This window comes from Calliopsis andreniformis, unplaced genomic scaffold (assembly GCF_051401765.1).
Source record: "Calliopsis andreniformis isolate RMS-2024a unplaced genomic scaffold, iyCalAndr_principal scaffold0128, whole genome shotgun sequence".
NCBI classification, from domain to species: Eukaryota; Metazoa; Arthropoda; class Insecta; order Hymenoptera; family Andrenidae; genus Calliopsis; species Calliopsis andreniformis.
The window spans coordinates 179,063-185,949 of NW_027480537.1; positions in this window are offsets into that span (position 1 = coordinate 179,063).

Here is a 6,887-nt window from a genome sequence, read left to right on the forward strand (position 1 = left end):
GAAGGTTGAGGATTGTGGATTGAGGATTGAGGATTGAGGATTGAATATTGAAGATTGAGTATTGATGCCTGAGGATTGAGGATTGAGGATTGAGGATTGAGGATTTAGGATTGAGTATTGAGTATTGAAGGTTGAGGATTGTGGATTGAGGATTGAGGATTGAGGATTGAATATTGAAGATTGAGTATTGACGCCTGAGGATTGAGGATTCAGGATTGAGGATTGAGAATTCAGGATTGAGGATCGAGGATTGGAGATTGAGGATTGGGTATTGAGGATTGAAGAATGAGGATTGAGGATTGAGGATTGAGGATAGAGGATTGAGGATTGAAGATTGAGGATTGGGTATTGAGGATTGAAGAATGAGGATTGAGGGTTGAGGATAGAGGATTGAGGATTGAGTATTGAGTATTGAAGGTTGAGGTTTGTGGATTGAGGATTGAATATTGAAGATTGAGTATTGATGCCTGAGGATTGAGGATTGAGGATTGAGTATTGAGAATTGAGGATTGATGATTGAGTATTGAGGATTGAGGATTGAGTATTGAGTGTTGAAGATTGAGGATTGATGATTGAAGATTGAGGATTGGGGATTGAGGATTGAGGAATGAGTATTGAAGATTGGGGATTGATGATTGAGGATTGAGGATTGAGGATTGGGTATTGAGGATTGAGCATTGAGGTTTGAGGACTGAGGGCTGAGGATTGAGGATTGAGGATTGAGGATTGAGGATGAGGGCTGAGGGTTGAGGATTGAGGTTTGAGGACTGAGGACTGAGGGCTGAGGATTGAGGATTGAGGATTGATGATTGAGGATTGAGGATTGAGGATTGGGTATTGAGGATTGAGCATTGAGGTTTGAGGACTGAGTGCTGAGGATTGAGGATTGAGGATTGAGGACTGAGGATGAGGGCTGAGGGTTGAGGATTGAGGTTTGAGGACTGAGGACTGAGGATTGAGGGTTGAGGATTGAGGATTGAGGATTGAGGATTGAGGATTGAAGATTGAGGATTGAAGATTGATGGTTGAGGATTGAGTACTGAGGATTGAGTATTGAGGACTGAGGATTGAAGATTGAGAATTGAAGATTGAGTATTGAGGACTGAATATTGACGATTGAGGATTGAAGATTGAGGATTGAGGATTGAGGATTGAAGATTGAGGATTCAGTGTTGGACAATGAGGATTGATGGTTGAAGATTGAGTATTGGGGATTGAGGATTGAGGAATGAGTATTGAAGATTGAGGATTGATGATTGAGGATTGAGGATTGAGGATTGAAGATTGAGGATTGGGTATTGAGGATTGAAGAATTAGGATTGAGAATTGAGGATTGAGGATAGAGGATTGAGGGTTGAAGATTGAGGATTGGCTATTGAGGATTGAGGAATGAGGATTGAGGATTGAAGATTGAGGATTGGGTATTGAGGATTGAAGAATGAGGATTGAGGATTGAGGATTGAGGACTGAGGATTGATGGTTGAGTATTGAGGATTGAGGATTGAGTATTGAGTGTTGAAGATTGAGGATTGATGATTGAAGATTGAGGATTGGGGATTGAGGATTGAGGAATGAGTATTGAAGATTGGGGATTGATGATTGAGGATTGAGGATTGAGGATTGGGTATTGAGGATTGAGCATTGAGGTTTGAGGACTGAGGGCTGAGGATTGAGGATTGAGGATTGAGGATTGAGGATGAGGGCTGGGGGTTGAGGATTGAGGTTTGAGGACTGAGGACTGAGGATTGAGGATTGAGAATTGAGGATTGAGGATTGAGGATTGAAGATTGAGGATTGGGAATTGAGGATTGAAGAATGAGGATTGAGGATTGAGGATTGAGGATTGAGGATTGAGGATTGAAGATTGAGGATTGGGTATTGAGGATTGAAGAATGAGGATTGAGGATTGAGGATTGAGGATTGAGGATTGAAGATTGAGTATTGAGGATTTAAGATTGAGGACTGAGGATTGAGGATTGAGGATTGAGGATTGAAGATTGAGTATTGAGGATTGAAGATTGAGGATTGAGTATTGACGATTGAGGATTGAGGTTTGAAGATTGAGGATTGAGGATTGATGGTTGAGGATTAAGGATTGTGGATTGAGAATTGAGGATTGAGGATTGAGGATTGAAGATTGAGGATTTGGTATTGAGGTTTGAAGAATGAGGATTGAGGATTGAGGTTTGAGGATTGAGGATTGCAGATTGAGTATTGAGGATTGAAGATTGAGGATTGAGGATTGAGGATTGAAGATTGAGGATTGAGGATTGAGGATTGAGGGTTGAGGATTGAAGATTGAGTATTCAGGATTGAAGATTGAGGATTGAGGATTGAGTACTGAGGATTGAGGATTGAGGACTGAGGATTGAAGATTGAGAATTGAAGATTGAGTAGTGAGGACTGAATATTGACGATTGAGGATTGAAGATTGAGGATTGAGGATTGAGGATTGAGGATTGAGTATTCAGTGTTGGACAATGAGGATTGAGGATTGAAGATTGAGGATTGAGGATTGAGGATTGAGGATTGAGGATTGAAGATTTATTATTGAGGATTGAATAATGAGGATTGAGGATTGAGGATTGAGGATTGAGGGTTGTGGATTGAGGACGAGGACTGAGGGTTGAATATTGATGTTTGAGGTCTGAGGATTAAGGATTGAGGATTGAGAATTGAGGATTGAGGATTGAGGATTGAAGATTGAGGATTGGGTATTGAGGATTGAAGAATGAGGATTGAGGTTTGACTTTTGAGGATTGAGGATTGCAGATTGAGTATTGAGGATTGAAGATTGAGGATTGAGAATTGAGGATTGAAGATTGAGGATTGAGGATTGAGGATTGAGGATTGAGGATTTAGGATTCAGTATTGAGTATTGAAGGTTGAGGATTGTGGATTGACAATTGAGGATTGAGGATTGAATATTGAAGATTGAGTATTGACGCCTGAGGATTGAGGATTCAGGATTGAGGATTGAGAATTAAGGATTGAGGATCGAGGATTGGAGATTGAGGATTGGGTATTGAGGATTGAAGAATGAGGATTGAGGATTGAGGATTGAGGATAGAGGATTGAGGATTGAAGATTGAGGATTGGGTATTGAGGATTGAAGAATGAGGATTGAGGGTTGAGGATAGAGGATTGAGGATTGAGTATTGAGTATTGAAGGTTGAGGGTTGTGGATTGAGGATTGAATATTGAATATTGAGTATTGATGCCTGAGGATTGAGGATTGAGGATTGAGTATTGCGAATTGAGGATTGATGGTTGAGTATTGATGATTGAGGATTGAGTATTGAGTGTTGAAGATTGAGGATTGATGATTGAAGATTGAGGATTGGGGATTGAGGATTGAGGAATGAGTATTGAAGATTGGGGATTGATGATTGAGGATTGAGGATTGAGGATTGGGTATTGAGGATTGAGCATTGAGGTTTGAGGACTGAGGGCTAAGGATTGAGGATTGAGGATTGAGGATTGAGGATGAGGGCTGAGGGTTGAGGATTGAGGTTTGAGGACTGAGGACTGAGGATTGAGGATTGAGAATTGAGGATTGAGGATTGAGGATTGAAGATTGAGGATTGGGTATTGAGGATTGAAGAATGAGGATTGAGGATTGAGGATTGAGGATTGAGGATTGAGGATTGAAGATTGAGGATTGGGTGTTGAGGATTGAAGAATGAGGATTGAGGATTGAGGATTGAGGATTGAGGATTGAAGATTGAGTATTGAGGATTGAAGATTGAGGATTGAGGATTGAGGATTGAGGATTGAGGATTGAAGATTGAGTATTGAGGATTGAAGATTGAGGATTGAGTATTGACGATTGAGGATTGAGGTTTGAAGATTGAGGATTGAGGATTGATGGTTGAGGATTGAGGATTGAGGATTGAAGATTGCATATTGATGATTGTATATTGAGGTCTGAGGATTGAAGGTTGTGGATTGAGGACGAGGACTGAGGGTTGAATATTGATGCTTGAGGTCCGAGGATTAAGGATTGAGGATTGAGAATTGAGGATTGAGGATTGAGGATTGAAGATTGTGGATTTGGTATTGAGGTTTGAAGAATGAGGATTGAGGATTGAGGTTTGAGGATTGAGGATTGCAGATTGAGTATTGAGGATTGAAGATTGAGGATTGAGGATTGAGGATTGAAGATTGAGGATTGAGGATTGAGGATTGAGGGTTGAGGATTGAAGATTGAGTATTGAGGATTGAAGATTGAGGATTGAGGATTGAGTACTGAGGATTGAGGATTGAGGACTGAGGATTGAAGATTGAGAATTGAAGATTGAGTATTGAGGACTGAATATTGACGATTGAGGATTGAAGATTGAGGATTGAGGATTGAGGATTGAGGATTGAGTATTCAGTGTTGGACAATGAGGATTGAGGATTGAAGATTGAGGATTGAGGATTGAAGATTGAGGATTGAGGATTGAGGATTGAGGATTGAGAATTGAAGATTGAGTATTGAGGATTGAAGATTGAGGGTTGAGGATTGAGTACTGAGGATTGAGGATTGAGGACTGAGGATTGAAGATTGAGAATTGAAGATTGAGTATTGAGGACTGAATATTGACGATTGAGGATTGAAGATTGAGGATTGAGGATTGAGGATTGAGGATTGAGTATTCAGTGTTGGACAATGAGGATTGAGGATTGAAGATTGAGGATTGAGGATTGAGGTTTGAGGATTGAGGATTGCAGATTGAGTATTGAGGATTGAAGATTGAGGATTGAGGATTGAGGATTGAAGATTGAGGATTGAGGATTGAGGATTGAGGGTTGAGGATTGAAGATTGAGTATTCAGGATTGAAGATTGAGGATTGAGGATTGAGTACTGAGGATTGAGGATTGAGGACTGAGGATTGAAGATTGAGAATTGAAGATTGAGTAGTGAGGACTGAATATTGACGATTGAGGATTGAAGATTGAGGATTGAGGATTGAGGATTGAGGATTGAGTATTCAGTGTTGGACAATGAGGATTGAGGATTGAAGATTGAGGATTGAGGATTGAGGATTGAGGATTGAGGATTGAAGATTTAGTATTGAGGATTGAATAATGAGGATTGAGGATTGAGGATTGAGGATTGAGGGTTGTGGATTGAGGACGAGGACTGAGGGTTGAATATTGATGTTTGAGGTCTGAGGATTAAGGATTGAGGATTGAGAATTGAGGATTGAGGATTGAGGATTGAAGATTGAGGATTGGGTATTGAGGATTGAAGAATGAGGATTGAGGTTTGACTTTTGAGGATTGAGGATTGCAGATTGAGTATTGAGGATTGAAGATTGAGGATTGAGAATTGAGGATTGAAGATTGAGGATTGAGGATTGAGGATTGAGGATTGAGGATTTAGGATTCAGTATTGAGTATTGAAGGTTGAGGATTGTGGATTGACAATTGAGGATTGAGGATTGAATATTGAAGATTGAGTATTGACGCCTGAGGATTGAGGATTCAGGATTGAGGATTGAGAATTAAGGATTGAGGATCGAGGATTGGAGATTGAGGATTGGGTATTGAGGATTGAAGAATGAGGATTGAGGATTGAGGATTGAGGATAGAGGATTGAGGATTGAAGATTGAGGATTGGGTATTGAGGATTGAAGAATGAGGATTGAGGGTTGAGGATAGAGGATTGAGGATTGAGTATTGAGTATTGAAGGTTGAGGGTTGTGGATTGAGGATTGAATATTGAATATTGAGTATTGATGCCTGAGGATTGAGGATTGAGGATTGAGTATTGAGAATTGAGGATTGATGGTTGAGTATTGAGGATTGAGGATTGAGTATTGAGTGTTGAAGATTGAGGATTGATGATTGAAGATTCAGGATTGGGGATTGAGGATTGAGGAATGAGTATTGAAGATTGGGGATTGATGATTGAGGGTTGAGGATTGAGGATTGGGTATTGAGGATTGAGCATTGAGGTTTGAGGACTGAGGGCTAAGGATTGAGGATTGAGGATTGAGGATTGAGGATGAGGGCTGAGGGTTGAGGATTGAGGTTTGAGGACTGAGGACTGAGGATTGAGGATTGAGAATTGAGGATTGAGGATTGAGGATTGAAGATTGAGGATTGGGTATTGAGGATTGAAGAATGAGGATTGAGGATTGAGGATTGAGGATTGGGGATTGAGGATTGAAGATTGAGGATTGGGTGTTGAGGATTGAAGAATGAGGATTGAGGATTGAGGATTGAGGATTGAGGATTGAAGATTGAGTATTGAGGATTGAAGATTGAGGATTGAAGGTTGTGGATTGAGGACGAGGACTGAGGGTTGAATATTGATGCTTGAGGTCCGAGGATTAAGGTTTGAGGATTGAGAATTGAGGATTGAGGATTGAGGATTGAAGATTGTGGATTTGGTATTGAGGTTTGAAGAATGAGGATTGAGGATTGAGGTTTGAGGATTGAGGATTGCAGATTGAGTATTGAGGATTGAAGATTGAGGATTGACGATTGAGGATTGAAGATTGAGGATTGAGGATTGAGGATTGAGGGTTGAGGATTGAAGATTGAGTATTGAGGATTGAAGATTGAGGATTGAGGATTGAGTACTGAGGATTGAGGATTGAGGACTGAGGATTGAAGATTGAGAATTGAAGATTGAGTATTGAGGACTGAATATTGACGATTGAGGATTGAAGATTGAGGATTGAGGATTGAGGATTGAGGATTGAGTATTCAGTGTTGGACAATGAGGATTGAGGATTGAAGATTGAGGATTGAGGATTGAAGATTGAGGATTGAGGATTGAGGATTGAGGATTGAGAATTGAAGATTGAGTATTGAGGATTGAAGATTGAGGGTTGAGGATTGAGTACTGAGGATTGAGGATTGAGGACTGAGGATTGAAGATTGAGAATTG